The following is a 17,885-nucleotide window of genomic DNA, read 5'->3' on the forward strand; positions in this document are numbered from 1 at the left end:
TTGGTTATGTGAATAAGTACTACCTAATATATCCGAAGTGAAGCCTGGGTTATGGATTTTCACAATTAACTACTCTATTGTAGGATGTGAAGTCATATAAACTATTTCGTAAGTTCTCAAAGAACCATGCTAACAGAAATAATTCAAAGGAAGTATGATCAAGAACCTTACTGTCAAAGTCAGACAAAGTTCGATCTAGTTTAATCCCCCCAAAATTAAAAAAATCACTTACCAGCAAAGTCTTAGAATTGAGCCCAGTAGACTCAGGCATCACCACACTCAAATGATCAAATCATATTTTTAGAAACCTTTCTTTTTGGTATATTCGTCACCTCTCTCTCTTTCTCCATCTCTCACAGCAGTTATTTCATCTGTTGTGCTTCATTTTCTGCAAGTTCACGTCTGTGCTGAGAAATATGTCCACAAGCATATCCAGGCACCCCTAATTATTAAACTTCCAGATCTTGGAAAGTATAAAGATCTACTTTGTCTTGCATTTAGGGGGAGTCTAAAATAAGTATTTCGATTGACCCATTTATGTATTTGTTTATTTATTTATTTTTAATTAGTTAGTTAGTTAATTAATTAATTATTATTATTATTGAGAGGGTTTCGTTCTTGTCGCCCAGGCTGGGGTGCAATGGCGTGATCTTGGCTCACTGCAACTGCCACGTCCCAGGTTCAAGCGATTTTCCTGCCTCAGCCTCCAGAGTAGCTGGGATTACAGGCATGTGCCACCATGCCCTGCTAATTTTGTATTTTTAGTAGAGATGGGGTTTCTCCGTGTTGGTCAGGCTGGTCTCGAACTCCTGAATTCAGGTGATCTGCCCGCCTCAGCATCCCAAAGTGTTGGGACTACAGGCGTGAGCCACTGTGCTTTTATTATATTTCCTTTTGAATGTATTTCAGGAAAGATCTCTGTTGTTCACAGACTGAGCCTACAACATATCCATACTATTGTGGTGCTTGACGATTGGAAGAACTGAACAGAAAAATCACATGAAATGAGAAATAGTTCTGAAAATGATAACAAATATCTAATACATACACAATTAGTAATTAAAAGTGCATTTCAGCCGGCTTACCTACACAAACCACTGCCTCTCTTGTTTACTTTTTCAGTCAATCTTTTTACCCCTAAACATATTACTAGACCCAAATTCTAGCTATGAAATGGTGACGGCATCTTTGTATAAATAGAAAACAATTTAATAGAATCCTGAGCTATTAACCAAGTGTGAAATCTTTATGTGCATCTGCTTTGCGGGGCTTTTAATACACATAGTTTGTCAATATATTTAGCCAATGATCATAAAGTAAATTAATATTCAGTTATTTTCTCATATAACACATATTTTTTGAATACCAGTTACATGTCAGACAGTGTCACAGGAATAGATAAAACATGATTTCTAACCTGGCAGAATTAAATTATAATGAAAACCAATAACCAAATATGTAATTAGAATAAAATATAAACACACACGTGTGTATGTGTGTATGTACACCAATTTATTTTTTAAATGTTAGTAAGGCCTTCAGGGAGCCTAGCAAAGGAAGCTGGCAGTACTGACTGGAGGGTGTGGGACACATCTCCAAACTGGCCTTATCGGGTGTGGAGGAGTTATTCTGAGGGACAAATGTAAGAGGCTCCACACAAACAAAGTAACATGAAGCAAAGTGTGAAAGGTATGAGCAATGCCAAAGCTTTTGTCCAGACGGTAAAGCAATGTGGCAATGGTATGGGCACGTGCACAAGAAGGCAGGAGGCAATCAACACTTATTACTGTTTGGGGGAACTATGTAAACATTTTGGGCTTTATTGCTTTTTTGTGAATGAACAGAGTTTTAATTTCCATAAATATCTCAAGAACAGAATGCCAAGACTTGCTTTTTCTGTGCATTTTTCACATTTTGAGATTATTTGTTTTTCTTTCTCATCCCAACTGCTAATAAATGCTACTTTCTGCTTGAAACTTGCCTTTGTTAGGTGTAAAGGAAAATAATCAAAATAATAAAATCTAAGCTTTCTTTTTTTTGTTTTTAATTAATGAAAAAAATTAATTTAGCTCTCTTTTTATCAGGTAGACTCCAGTAAAGAAATCTGAACCACTCCAGTCATTTTAACAGAGAACATTTAATAAGCAATTTTGTATAAATAGCTATTGGTAGAGTGAAATGCTAAATTAGAAATTGTATATAAAAATTATTAAGTAGAATTATTTAGTAATTCTATTGGGAAATTATTATACAAATAGAAATAACACAGAGGTAGTAACTACACAAAGTAGCCACCATTGTCGACACTTACAGACCAACAGGAACAGGTTAGGATAACCAGAATCTAGAAATATGGAGGTGCTGCTCTCTGCAGTACCAGCTCCGACATTCAAAAAACATGCTGGGTGTGTATCACTGATGTTGTTTCATGAGGCTGGTTCTAAGAGTTTGGGATGCAAATGAGAAACTGTGGCCGTGTTAGCGGCATCCACTTCTGTTACCAGGGTAAATGACTTCTGCTGAGGTGATGCAAAACACGAAGAAGCAAAAGTAACTTTGCCCTTCACGGACTGTCTGGTTTCCTTTAGTTTCTAATATCTGCAAAACATAACAAAGAATCCCCTAGCAAAGCAATGTGTGTTTGCAGCGTTCCAGCCACAGCACCCCAGAGTATAGAAGTGTGGGTTTGAAGCTGAGAGACACCCTAATGACTCGTTTACTCGCCAGCTGGTTGAATCGATCGCAGTTTGCAGATAAAAGAGAAATTTCAGTCCATACAGCAGAGGAACTTTTCAAGCCTATTATATATAAGAGAAGCTAGAGATGACACTGGAGCTTCTACAGATTCTGTATTTTAGCTGTGTATGTTTACCTCCCTGCTCCTTATTCTTCTAGTGGCATTCACTTTAGATGGATCATATCAAGCTTACTTCAAGGAGCTTAGAGAATAGAGAGGGTAAAACTATGAAGTGCTAAAAATTTTACTGGAAAGACTTTCCCGTTTAGTATGAATACTAAATTCATGGTTTTAACACTACAGTAATACTATAAATGAAAAAGTTAAAAAAAAACTCATCTATACTTGTATATAAGGAGTTTATAATTATTAGTTAAATATAAGTCTTAGAATCATTCTACTAACAATATATCCAAATACTACAATTATATAGTTAATATATCCTTAATTCTTATTTTTTCACAGAGAAATTCAGCACAAGAGTAATACAAACAATTGTTAATATTGTAAAAAACAAAATAAATTGAAAGCATAACTAAAACTGTGGAAAATTAGAATGGTTTCACATTTTCTATTAGTCATCAGATTTCTGAAGTTATACATAATGTAAAATACATAAACATATGTAATCAGAGATATGATAACCAAGTATTAACTCCCATGAATAATCTATGGTCTAGAATTTTAGTAAAAATAATACATCCCTCAGAATCAGATTATATTAACACATCTCTGTGTGGATATACTAATAACCCAACTTCCTGCTCCATTTCCCCCTTATTTGTGTAGTCATGGCACTTTGTGGCTCTGAGAGATAATAATAGTGTTTGAAATTATTTTGTGCATTTTTCTATTTTCTTTAATCTTGTTCGTATGATTTGCTTTGGTCACTAGAATAGTGAGAAGCCATAACCAATGCATCCTGATTAGAAGATTATAGAGATATTGTGGGTTTTCAACAGTTCTCTTGCTCCTGTGCACTCTGTCATAAAAAAAAAAAAAAATAGATGCCTCAATTCAGTTGAAAAATTAGGAGAAGGAGACTTAAACCCTATCTGTAGCTTAGAGTAGAGTTACAGCAATATGTCTGGACCTGAAGATGCTGATGGGTACTGGAAGTGAGAGACTGAACATACAAATGGGCAACAGCCATATCACATATAAAAACAGAACTCTCCCCACAAGCAGCCAAAGAAGCCAAGCTACAACCTTTGCAGCAATCAGCCCCCAACATCCAGGGCTTGATCAATAACTAACCCTTTCTTTAATTTTTGCCCCCATTTCCAGCTTATGACCAACAAAAAGAAAGCAAATATGCTCTCCTAACCAACTGTTTATGATGCTCCATTTCTAGTTAGCCTGCCTCCAATTCCCTTGCCGACTCCAATCAAGGCATACCTGAGTGTTCCCCCTTTTTTGTTTTGTTTTGTTTTGTTTTGTTTTGTTTTGAGATGGAATCTCGCTTTGTCGCCCAGGCTGGAGTGCAGTGGCACAATCTTGGCTCACTGAAACCTCTTGGCCTCCTGGGTTAAAGCGATTCTCCTGCCTCAGCCTCCAGAGTAGCTGGGACTACAGGTGTGTGCCACCAGGCCGGCTAATTTTTTGTGGTTTTAGTAGAGATGGGGTTTCACTGTGTTAGCCAGGATCGCCTCGATCTCCTGACCTCATGATCCACCCGCCTCGGCCTCCCAAACTGCTGGGATTATAGACGTGAGCCACGGCGCCCACCCGTTTCCCCCTTTTTTATACTGTAAAGCTTTCCTACTCCTTTGCCTGTAAATTTCTGTAAATGCAGTTGATAGTGGCTGACTCTCTTGCTATAGCGAGCTCTGAATAAGTAGCATTTGTTTGTTCTCATTCAGGTGGTCTTTGTTTATATCCACATAAATGAGAAATAAACATACACCAGTAAGTTTTTGAGATTGCGTCTTTTCAGCATATATTAGGGAATGCTGACTGTTATAGTAACAGCTGACTACAAAAGAGATTACCTAAAGGAGAGCAGGGAACATTTGGCCATGAGAATTTTAGATGATTTCATTGGACACATAGTTTTCATAAATCCGGTAATATTCTATTCCATGTCCCATTCAAGAGAAATAAATTTTCAGAAAGATTTTATAAGCCAAAATATTGCCATATCTTGCCAGACTTCTTCTACTGTCATCCCCTCCACTTGTCTTCCATCTAACCATGAAACTAAAAGGCAAGGAAAAAATATCTAGGTGTCATTCTTCGATTTTGTATTTGTTTTTGCTTCCCCTCTGACCCCCCCACTAAAACAATGGTATTCAGCATTATATATAAACTTGTTAGACATGCAAATTCTCCATTCTACGTTGGACAGGCTTCTGAATCAGAAACTCTAGGGTGTAGTCCAGCAATACATACTTTTACAAGACCACCTGGGGATTAAGAAACAGGCTAAAGTTTGAGAACTACTGAGTTATGTACACTATCAACCAAAAACCATTGTGCTTTAAGGTAGTAATTGCTAACTTCTTCAGAGAAATGTGGCTGGCTTCTATAGGAAAGATGAGGGAATAACAGCATATCCTAATTTCCAGGTGATCCTTCATCTCCCAAAGTCTGCCTATGCCTATGTATTTCTAATTAAAAACACTTTCTCTCAGTTGTTTTCAACTGGGGCACTATTGACATTTGACGTGTAGCATTTCTCTGTTGTATGTGACTACTTTTTGCAACATGGTGGGATTAGAATATTTGGCTTCCATTTGTTAAATATCAGTAGCATTCTCTAGTCATTGTGCCATCTAAAAATCTTCCCCAGATATTTTCAGTACTCTGCACTTGTGTACTGCTGTAAAACACTGGTTGAGCTGAGACACAGGTCTTCTCCTGAGCTTGGATGAAAATTTATAGCATCAGATCTCCTTGTGTTTAGGGCTTAGGTCTCAAACTAGAACTAATTAATTGGCTCTTCTGGGTTTAACACATTATTGCCGATTTCATCGTCTCAGCACTTCTGTTTGGGTGCCACGCACAATTATGAACTGCGTTTTCTATTCTTCACAAATTGAAATCAATCATTTTTCTACACAAACTTCTACTTTACTCTGGCAGATTACTCACTGTCTGAATACTCATCCTACTCTGACTCTGCTCATATCCTACTCTGTGTCTGTGCTTATATTCTCAGTGTCAAGGGTGCCCTTTTCTGATCCTTCCCTGGTATTTAAATATTATGCATCCTTAAATATCTAACTTAACCTCCATGTTTACAAAGGTAACTTGCCTAATTTTTCTTGCTCCCTCTGGTCTCCTGGTATTTGAACTTTGATAAAATTATTGTGTGTACTACACAATGTTCAACTTTCTGACATAAAATACTATCAAGGCACATATTTCAATAGATCTTTGTTACAGAAGCTTTCTATTTTAAATAAATCTGTATTGTACAGCCACTATTCTGCTTAGAATATCTAGTTGGAGCACTATTATAATCAAGGAATATTTAGTGGAAGATACAAATGAGAGGCCTTGACAAACTTATTTGTGAGAGACAGGAGTAAGAAAATAATGGAAGATAAATCCAAAATATGGGTGACTCTGAGGATAGTGGTGCCTCTGTCAGTCAGAGTTCTCCAGAGAAAGAAAACCAGTAGGAGATAATATATATGACATATATTAAATATATATGTAGATATGATATGGCTTGTGTGTGTGTGTGTGTGTGTGTGTGTGTGTGTATGTAGAGACAGAGAGAAAGATTTAATGTAAGAAATTGGGAGCAAGTGTGGTGGCTCACACTGGTAATCCTAGAACTTTGGGAAGTCAAGGCAAGAAGATCAGTTAGACCCAGGAATTCAAGACCAGCCTCAGCAACATATTGGGACCCCATAACTACAAAAAAAATTGAAAAAATGTATGAACCATATATAGTGGTGCACGCCTGTGGTCCCCGCTACTCTGGAGGCTGAGAGGGGAGGATTTCTGGAGCCTGGGAGGTCAACGCTACAGTGAGCCATGACTGCATCACTGCACTCCAGCCTACACGACACAGCAAGACCCTGTCTTGAAAGAAAGAAAGAAAATAAGTAAATAAATAAGCTCATATTATTAAGGAGGTTGGGAAATCCCAAGAAGACATGCAGTAAGCAAGCTGGAGGCCCAAGAGTGGTAGGAGATGTGTAATCCCAGTCTGAGTCTGAATTCCTGATAAGGAGGGATGATGGTATAAGTTGCAGTCTAAGGGCAGGAGTCTGAAGTCCCAGCTCAGGCAAGAAGTCAGGTGGCATTTCTTCCTGCTCTATGAAGTTTCTCAATTCACTGGATGAGTCTCATGCACATTAGGGAGGATAATATGGATAATATGCTTTACTCATTTTAATTTAAATGTTAAGCTCATGCAGAAACACCCTCATGCACACATATGGAATAATGTTTGACCAAATATCCGGGCACTTTGTGATCCACACATGTAGACACATAAAATTAACCATCACAGTGCCATTAACCAAAATAGTATATCTAGGAGAAACTGCAACCCTCCAAAAGAAAATAGTGAGCCAGCATGTTAATAAGAAATCCATGTAACATTCCGTGGTATAGAGTAACAAATGTTAGCATCGGACTCAGGGATTAAAAATGGTGAAATGGAGCATAGATGAGAAATGTGGTAGTGGGCAGGCAAGACAGTTGACAAAACTTGGAGGAAATAGAAGAGTGACAAGCCATCACAGAGTATGAAAACAAAAAGGAAAATGATACATTAAAAAGCCATAATACAGTAGATTCTCATTCATGTATTCCATATTTGCAAATTCACATGCTCCCTAAAATTTATCTGTAACCCCAAAATTAATAGTTGTGACACTTTCATGATCATTCACAGACATGTGAAAGCAGCAAGAAATCTGAGCTGCCCACGTGCATGTTTCCAGCTTAGGTTGCAAGTGACCCCCGCCTTCTTGCGTCAGGTCCCACACTGTAAACAAGAGTCCTTATGTGGTCTACTTGGTGACACATTCTTCGTGTTTTTGTGCTTTTGTTGAGGTGATTTCACAATTTATAATGGTTCTCAAGGTTAGTGCTTAAGTGTTGCGTAGTGTTCAGTGCATGGTGCCTAGGATGTGCCTTATGGAGAAAATATAGATTTTAGATAAGCTTATTTAGGCCTGAGTAGTAGTGCTATTGACCCTGAATTAAATTTTAATGAATCAACAATGTATATTCACTAAGGCCTAATTAAAGGGGAACACATGAAACCAGGTTATATATTGGTCAATTGATGAAAATGTTATGGCCAGAGACTTTCAGGAATCTAACTCTACATTTCCCTTAAGAACATTGGTTCAGTATTTGCTAATTTGGTATTTGTGGTACCTTTATAGAACATCACTACCATGAATAAGGAGAACTGACTATATATGATATATTTGTTCACACAGGAATTTAGTAGTTTTAATGTGAAGAGGGAATACTAATAAATTACATTGTAGCATTTCTCAAATAATTTTATGATAAAGTCATAGGGAATCTATTTTAACATGCACATTTATCTTGAATTTAAATGTTGCCACTATTGGTCCATACCAAACCTATTACAGTTGCTTAACAATGATAGAATCATTGTCCCAAATCCTTCTTGTTCCTAGGAATGAAGGATGATGCTCATGGAAATCCTGAATATCTGAAGATATTAACTTTAGTTTTAAATACTACTTTTCAGCTGGTTAGAGTTGAAGGGTAGCATATAAATATATTCACTCATTCATTCCTTTATTTAGCAATCTGTTACTGGGCTTCCAGTAGGTGTCCAGAAACTTCTTTTGCCAAAAGTAAATGAAGGTTTTGCGGGATTCTCTTTGATTAAATAAATAAATAAATAAAATAATTTTTTAACAGGGGTATCTGGTACAGAGCCTTGGAAGAGCTTCTTGCATTGTAGAGACTGAAATTTAAACTTCATTAGGTTTTCTTCTGTGCCTTTAGTGAGATCAGCAAAGGGATCATAAAGTTTACACAAGTCTGGAGATTAATAGCGTTAAGTGCAAGAAGATATGTTAAACAACAATGAAATAAGCCTAATGTATTATTTTCCTGGGGCTACCCTATTACATTACCACAAACTGAGTGACTTACAACAAAAGAAAGTTATTCTCTCACGGCCCAGCAAACCAGAGTCTGTGATTCAGGTATAGCCAGGGCTGGTTCCTTCTGGAGGCTCTGCGAGAGCCTCTTCTATTCCTCACTTGTAACTGATCATTGCCTGCAATCCTTGGCATTCCTTAGCTTGCAGAAACATCGCTCCAATCTCTGCCTTCGTTGTCACATGGCCTTCATGTGACACATACTTCTAGGTGTCTTTTCCTTTTCTCATAAGGACACAAGTCATAGGATTTGGGACCCACCCTAATCAAGTATCATCTCATATTGACTAACTACATCTGCAAAGACTCCGATATGGTTTGGCTGTATCTCCGCCTAAATGTCATCTACAATTGTAGCTTTCATAATTCCCATGTGTCATGGGAGGAACCCTGTGGGAGGTAATTGAATCATGGGGGCAGGTCTATCCCCTGCTGTTCTAAGGCTTGTGAATAAGGCTCACAAGATCTGATGGTTTTATGAAGGGGAGTTCCCCGCACACACTCTCTTGCCTGCAGCCACATGAGATGAGCTTTCTCCTCCTTTGCCTTCCACTGTGATTGTGAGGCCTTCCCAGCCATGTGGAACTGTGAGACCATTAAACCTCTTTTTCTTTATAAATTACCCAGTCTTGGGTATGTCTTTGTTAGCGATGTGAGATCTGACTTATACAGGCCGTATTTCCAAATAAGGTCACATCCTGAGGTTCAGAACAGACATGAATTTGTGTGGGGGGGGGACTATTCAACTCATTATATTTAGTCACTAATGGGACTCTGGCAAAGCATCAAGGGATAACACTCTTGACCTGGTGCAAGGCAAAAATGTAAAGATTAAGGATATGCTGTATTAGTAACTATTGATTCTATGCTGTGGCACCAGCTATAAATAATAAAGCTCACCCTTATCTGTCCTCTTTGTCGAGTAGGAGGGGAGAATTATTAGAAGAATTTGGACTCAAGTACATCGAGCTTTCTACGTTATATTATATATATGATACAAGCCTTTTAAAATTCCATGATTAAGTTAGATATTACTTTGAAATGTAATATACAATTAATCATCTAAACTGATCCTGGATCAGTTTAATGGGAATAGGAATTTTGACACACACTTTAGATAATTTGAAGAAACCGTGGAAAATGGGTGCTACAGAACTGAGTCCCATTAAATATACATCAGAGTTTGAATTTATTTGAGTCTAAAAGTTCCAGCACTCTTCAAAACATTTTTGAAAACAAGTATCTCCATTAGAAAAAGAAAAGCATTATTTTGAATTTTTTTTTGATATTCAGCAATATTTAGCTGAACTTAGGTTCTCCTTTCAGAAATGACACACAATATAATGAAGCTACTTCAAATTTAAAATTGGGATGAATTGAACTTAACACAGTAAGATGTAGATTTTCCACGTGGCAGGTGATCATCTGTTAGTACCAAAAAGAACAGGGCAAGCTAATGACTGTTTCTGTGGAAGAAAATGACAGAGTGAGGTAATCACAGCCAGCTTCAGTCAGCTTGTGGGTGTATGTGTGTACTGTGTGTTTGACATTTTAGTATCTTTAAGGTCACATATATTTCCCAAAATTGTTTTTTTTTTTTTTTTTTTTTTTTGAGGCGGAGTCTCGCTCTGTCGCCCAGGCTGGAGTGCAGTGGCCGGATCTCAGCTCACTGCAAGCTCCGCCTCCCGGGTTTACGCCATTCTCCTGCCTCAGCCTCCCGAGTAGCTGGGACTACAGGCGCCTGCCACCTCGCCCGGCTAGTTTTTGTATTTTTTAGTAGAGACGGGGTTTCACTGTATTAGCCAGGAGGGTCTCGATCTCCTGACCTCATGATCCGCCCGTCTCGGCCTCCCAAAGTGCTGGGATTACAGGCTTGAGCCACCGCGCCCGGCCCCAAAATTGTTTTTGAGAAGAACAATAATATCTGCATTATTTAGACATGTTAGTTAAAATATGTAAATGCATTTACATTAGTTAAGACTTTATTTTAAATTGTTCTGAGAGCTGTTACAGTGGAATCAAAGCAAGAATCTTACATGAGATTTTGGAGATTTGCATTTCATTTTTGTGTAAACACATACAAAATTCGCTTTAGTGAATAATGAGTGGCATGCTGTATTTCTTTTTGACTTTTCTGTTATTTTCTCTTGCTCCTGTTGCAGCAAATGGTTTTCATAGTCAACTCCTAGACGGGGCTGCTTAAACTATTGTAATATGTTAAGTAGTTTTATTGAGTAGTAATGTGATTCCATTAACATGTTTCAGCATGAGAAAACCAGCAGTTCAGGACAAATGCTTCTGTTTGCAAACTATAATAAAACATATCTTAGAGGCTACAGCCTGACAAAGATTGCTACCTTTTATTCTGAATCTCTCCCATCTTTATCAAGGAAAGGTGTCATTCTTTTCCCTCATAACAATCCAAAACCTCTGGCATTTATAAATCAAAGAGGTAAAAATGCCAGTGAAATGTATACAGTAAGTATTTGCATGATGTTTGGACCCAGGTGTTTTTATGAAAGTTTGCTGACTTGATAATATCTAGCTATTTGTAGATTTAAATAGAAAGTCAATATCACTTTCTAAAGGCAGAACTCATTTTGTAAAATGAACATAAAGAGAGATCACCATATACTTTTCTGACTTTCCCTACCTCTTTAAATTAAAGCTTTGCTTTAAGGGATGCATACGTTTACTGCAGTAAACCCGAATGATTCTACTTCTTTAATGTAAAACTAATACTCCCCAGTTTTAAATTATGTTTAGATTTCCGGTTAAAATTTGAAAAATGAAAGCCTAAAAAAAGTAGGTGACAGATTCATGGCTATTCAGATACACATACACACACACACACACACATACACACACAAGTTAGGGGAGCAAGTTTAAGTAGTATTCTTGATACTTTTTAAAAAGAGTGATTTGAGTAATAAACTTAAACAGGTTTTAAAAGGAATTCACAACAAATTTTAGATTAATTTGAGATTTAGGAGCTATGGAAAATTCGAAAAGAATTGCAGTGTCTGACAGCTGTAAACAGCATTGTTTTTCCTACCAATTTGCCAGAAAATCATCTGCTTGATGGGATGGTGGTTACCAGATTGCTGGCCTATATGTGAGGTAGACTCCCTGCTACAAGAGAATGTAAAAAAAAAAAAATATGTAAGACCTTGTTCTACTTTAATTAATTACTAGGCACGATGAATGTGTAGACTAACATGGAAGTTGTTGTAAGAGTTAAAGCAAGGGTAAAGAAACATGAAAAGTGGGTCAACAGTCAAACACAGGTTTATTTTGGAGAATAAACCTGAGAGGGACTTCCGGGCTATTTTGGTCAGGAGCATTCTCTCTTAAAGACTAAGAGTATTTAAGGGTTCAAGGTGAGAGAAGTTATCACAGGAATGCTTGGAGTGTTTCTGTGTGGAGGAGAAGTTGATTGCGGGGCTGGAATGTGTCTGGCTGGAGGGGAGGTTATCTTGGGGCTGGCATGTTTCTGGTTGGGGAGGGGTTTATCTTAGTGTTGGAATGTTTCTGGTTGGAGAGGTCATTTGTGGTTTATAGTCATGCTGTCCTTAGCCATTATGCTGATGCCCTTTGGATTTAGTGGTTTTTGATCAAGGGGTACTTTAAAATGGTGGTGCTTGTCCAAGATGGTGAAGCTCCTGCTCTGTCAGTTATGTCTCAAAAGAGAAAACAAAATAATATTTGAATAGTAATTCTCAGGTAGGTGAAAGATGGCCAGGATGGACAAGTTCCCTCATATTCATAAAAGGCTTCAAATGTGGAGACTGATGCTTTCTTCAACCTGCTATACATTCACTTGTATTTGGGGTAGGAGACATTAAAATATATGGTAAAACAAATATCTATGGCATACCTTAGTTTTTAATATTGGCTTGTCGTTTACAAACCCCTCTCATTATTCTGAAAGTCTAAAAAATGTAGCTCATATATTACTTTCAATGTAGGAGTAGCACCAATTTTGGGAAGAGACAGGAGAGTCTGCAGACAGTGGATATGGATCAAATAGAAAAATACAACAAGGTAATACAGCAGGTAGCACTGTCTTCTCACAAAAAAAAATGAATGTAGAATTTAGGAAAAGATGGCATTTTATTTTCTGTAAATATAAAAAGAGGCACTAATGAGACAAGGAAAGTTTCAGAAAAGACACAGCTAAAAATGTGTGTATTGAGAAAAAGTTTATAAAATCACTGAACATGGACTTTAAAGGTCAAAATAGAAAAGAAAATGGAGAGATGACCCATTAATTCAGATAAATTGTATAATATTAAAGAATGATAGAGAAATGGAAACAGCACATGCAATGTTTTGCTGTGTTACTCTTGTCATGTAGAATAATTCAGATGAAAAGAGTAGACCAAAATTAAGGGTAATATAAGACAATCATTAGTGATTTCTAGCCATTTAATTAATTTCAACTCTTCATAGTCAAAAATATAACTTACAGAAATTGAAAATGCTGATTTAATTAAAGCAGTCAAATATTGATTAACTATCAGATTCATAAAGTTTAAAGGTCAAAATTTACTTTTTAAAAATTCTCTTTTCATATATAAAGAACCGAGGCATTGGCATGGTAGGTCCATGGACATTGACCAACATGCTGAGTAAGTCCAAATCACAACTAGAATCCACGTCTCCTGACCATCAGCTCACTATGATTGACATCATAAACCCTGACCACCTTTGTCCAGGGTTTTCCTTCCAAATTTTTCTGCTTTACAATATTATGAGAAACCATAGACTTATCTTAGCATCTATGATATCTCAGACTTGTACCAGGTGTTTTATGTACATGGGAACTAAGTCTCATGAAATCTCTGAAATGTAAGTATTCTTAACTTCATTTTATAAGACAAGAAAATGAGGCTCATAGAGATTAAATTACTAGCCTAATATCACATAGTCAATAGAGAGAGGAGTAGGATATATAGATTAAAATGCTATTCTGTTCATACTTCCTAGTATTATGCCATCACTACTTTATTTGAAAAAGATAATTCTTCTCTCAGCATGTCAGCCAGCAGTGCGTGTGTAAATTTGCCTATCAGCTTTTCTTTTTAAGGTGCATGGTAATCACTGATTTTCAGACTTTACTGTGGAAGCGAATTTCTTGGGTGATCTTGTTAAAAATTCAGATTTTGACTCAGATGGGGCCTAAAATTCTGCAATTCTAATCTAAGTAATCTGCTACTGCTGGTCTACAGACTATGCTTTAAGAAGCTAAATATTAGTAGTGCTATATAACACTGTGGCACTGTGGACCCATAGCAACCTGGACACTATTACTCTTCTGCAGTGAGATAAGAAACTTGTGCAAGAATGTAAATCAACACCTGTCTTCTTTCATGGAAAAAGTGATTAAGAAAAGAATGACAGGTGAACCAGACAGTTATTCTTTAGATTTGCATTCTGACACGAGCTCTTTTTCTCATGTGACACATTAGATGGGTAACAACCAATTCCCTCACAAGCTACTTGAGAAGCACATATGTTGTGTGTTGAGAGGGGATAACTTTGAATGTGGAAGAGGAAGAATAAAATAAGTTCTGCTGAAAAACTGTGTTACCTGTGGAAATGGAAAAGCCCTGCAGTGCAGAGCTCACTGAGGTGTGAAGACATTCTTAGGGCATAGAGGAAACAAAAAAAAGACTATGTTTGGACGTAAGATAGAATTTTCCCATTTAATAAATTTACCTTAGGCATAGAAGAGTGTTCTTCTCACAGTATCTTAGCAATGCTGCTTTTAGAATCTTAGAATGGTATTGTCCACAGTTCTCCGGTCTGACTATTCATTAGAACCAATCTTGAATGATTTCTGTGGAGACTATGATTCAATTAATTTGCATTTAATTGCTTGATCACTAGAACATTTTAAGTTCCTCAGGGATTTGTAACATGTAGCCAAGGTAAAAATATCTACGTTATGGATAATTAGGCCCCTGAAGACTTACCTGTGAACCTAAGCATTATTTATAACATATTTCTAAGGAAATAATATTATCATTCAGTATGTGGTATCACCGAATCTCTACAGAATACAGGACGAACTAGACAGATGGCATTGGAGAAGCTAGAGAGGAGTAATTGCTAGGATACAACATGAATTCAGTGAGTACTACTTGGGGCAAATTAGACTTTTTTTTTTGGTAGTTGTTTCATTTAAGATAAATGAAATTTGCCTCATAATAATACTGCTCTATCTTTCTCTTAACTCTTGATAAAATACTATTTCATGTATATTATTGTATGATGCATTCACAATTCTGAATATTAGACATCGATAGTGATTAATCTTATTAAAATTGAATTTCTGAGATTGTAAAGACTTATTTACTTTTACCTAGTTATGTCTATTGACATTATATTAAATCTACAAATCTTAGTTGCAGAAAATGACTGATAAAGTCTTCCATTACAAATTTTTGGGCAAGGTAAAAAGATGTGGGCTAGAATATAAAGATAATAGGTGGATCTGTAGATTATTAAATATATTTATTCAAAGTGTGTTGATGTCAACTTTGATAAAATTCTTTAAAGAGAAGATTAGGATCGGCTCTGGGTCTATACTTTCAAATATTTACTATCCATGATGTGATAAGATATAGAAGTTATGGTTATCAAATACCCCAAGCTGAGATTGACAGCTAGAATTCCACATACCAGAATATGTAGTTTAAAATCCTGACAGACTGGAATAAGAGGTCAAATATAGCAAGACAAAATTTGTATGCAGATAAAATTCTGCTTAGGTTCAAATATACCAGGTGCGTTTAAAGAAAACATATCAATGATCCTCAAGTATCTGAAGTGTTTTTGTAGAAGAGCATTTTGACATCGTTTGCATGAATCTCCATGACAGAACTAGCAGAATGAACAAAAATCAAGGCACTTTGTAGCAGAATCTGAGAAGAGTTTATAACAGCACAGGAACTAACATTTTCAGAAGCTTCACCCATAGAGAGGCTCGCTGCTCTGCCACATTCTTCTACTTAGTCCTTATCGCACTGCTGGGCAGAAGGGACAGTTAACTGAGATTATGGAGGTTAGGCTTTTGTAAAAAGTCACATATGGAACACGAGGTAGACTAAAGATTGGAGCTCATAACTGCCTGCCTGCATTTTGCAAGAAATAGTGATCAAAATAATACATCCTTAACAATGAGAATTATTTAAACACAAAGAGGGGATCATTTGTCAGGAATGTTCCAGAGAAAAGTTTCTTAATTGGGCAACTGAAAAACTCATCTTAATCCTCCAATTTTTTTTAATTGTTGGAATTTTCTAAACTGTACTCCTTTTCTAGCAACTGTCTCCTTCACAATCACATAATTATCATGGGGATTACAAGTTAGTATCATAGCTGCTCCTTGCCTCATCAAAGGTAAGTTAGTAGGGTGACCACAGAATGGCTAGGCTTAGTCCTAGACTAGATAATGAATCCTTTGCATAAGCTTTTAAATCTAGAAGCTAGAGCATGTTATCATTCTTACAGATGATTCAAACTACAAAATCTAAATCTCAGGAACTGGTGAAAGCTATGTTTTGTTTTGTTTTTTTGCTACATAGAGAAATTTTGTCTTGAGCTAGAGACGCAGAGACAACCAGAGGAGAAAGGAAGAGCCTCATGGCTTTCAATAACCTGATTCTGTATTTTTTGAGTCTGAACTACATTCTAATCATTGGTTCACAACCAACATGAATTCAACTAGCTTAAAATGAGTTTGTCACTATTACAACTCAGTCCCAAGAGTCATTTTCTGCCAAGAATTCTAATAAATAAAGATTAAGATACAACAATGTGGTAAAACATATTTAAGGATTAAGTCATTGCATATAAGAGCCACGATTTTTATGTAAATAATGTAAATAACAAACAGAGGATCTCTAACAGAAAATGGCATTTATTTGGGAATAGAGAAATGCCATGGGAAAGTGTGTGCCATAGTAAACTACGTGTGTATTCAGAGAGGTAAAGGAAGATAAAGATATTTAAAGGAAAAAATGAGGAAGACTACATCGTTGTTTTGAAATAATTATCCTTGGCTAAAAATATCAATAACAAGGATAACTCTCGTTTGACGTTGGTCTGGCAGTTCTCGGGCAGATGTTTTTGCAGAGGTATTTTTTGTGTAAGGTTGCAAATAGGCTTTGTGGAAGGTTGCGGTTTTTGCAGTCCTCTGTGATAGTTTTTGTTGTCAGGCCTGTAAGCATATAAATCCTCTCTTCAAGGCTTTTGGTGGCTCTACTTATCAAGATTTTTAAAAAAACAATATGGGCTCCATTTTGATTTTGACGACTTTCAGATATAATTTAGTACTATCAAGAAAATTGTTACTTCATAATATAAAGCTTCTCTAAATATTCATGCTTCTCTAAATTTTTTATGCAAAAATGATTTTTGTGTTAACATTAGTATTTAATTTTCTTAATAAAGTTACCTTAGTAATAACGTCATAGAAATATTGGAAACCCATTACTAATACAACGTACATGCTTAACTCTGTGCGAGTATGTGTGTGTGTGTATAAAATAAGAATGCTAATTTTAGTTCCCTATACTACTCTACAAAATTAAATTTTCTATTAAAGATATAATTGCAACTGAAAGCGTTTTAAATTAGAACATTTAATGCTATATTTCCAGTGTTTTACACTGGGGCCTCAACATTAACCCTGCAGTTAACATACTTAATTAGTTGTCTTATATAAAGCTTATTAAAAATGTAAGCTTTTAATCTAATCTCTGTTCCATTTTACTCTCAGCATCTCATACCATACTCAGAATAGTGAATTAAATGGCAATAAAATCTTTTGCATTGTGTCTATAACCATTAACCTTTCAACGAAAACAGAACCATGTATCTGAGTGGTCAATTATTTTATAAGAAGGCACTCTGATGGTTTCTGTTCAATAATCTTCTTGTAACCAACACTCTTTAATATATGTCTATACTGATAGTTGGAATGCATATATTATGCCAATAAATTTACACTTCCTATCATCTTTTTT

General features: G+C 36.3%; 1 long non-coding RNA gene across 1 annotated transcript in view; it reads right to left on the reverse strand.

The window, feature by feature from the left end:
* Positions 1 to 17,885, reverse strand: part of LOC117083662 — a 97,377-nt gene that overhangs the window by 13,734 nt on the left and 65,758 nt on the right. The gene's annotated exons all lie outside the window — the stretch shown is intronic.

The sequence above is a fragment of the Trachypithecus francoisi genome, unplaced genomic scaffold (assembly GCF_009764315.1).
Source record: "Trachypithecus francoisi isolate TF-2019V2 unplaced genomic scaffold, Tfra_2.0 Lachesis_group0, whole genome shotgun sequence".
Classification (NCBI taxonomy): domain Eukaryota; kingdom Metazoa; phylum Chordata; class Mammalia; order Primates; family Cercopithecidae; genus Trachypithecus; species Trachypithecus francoisi.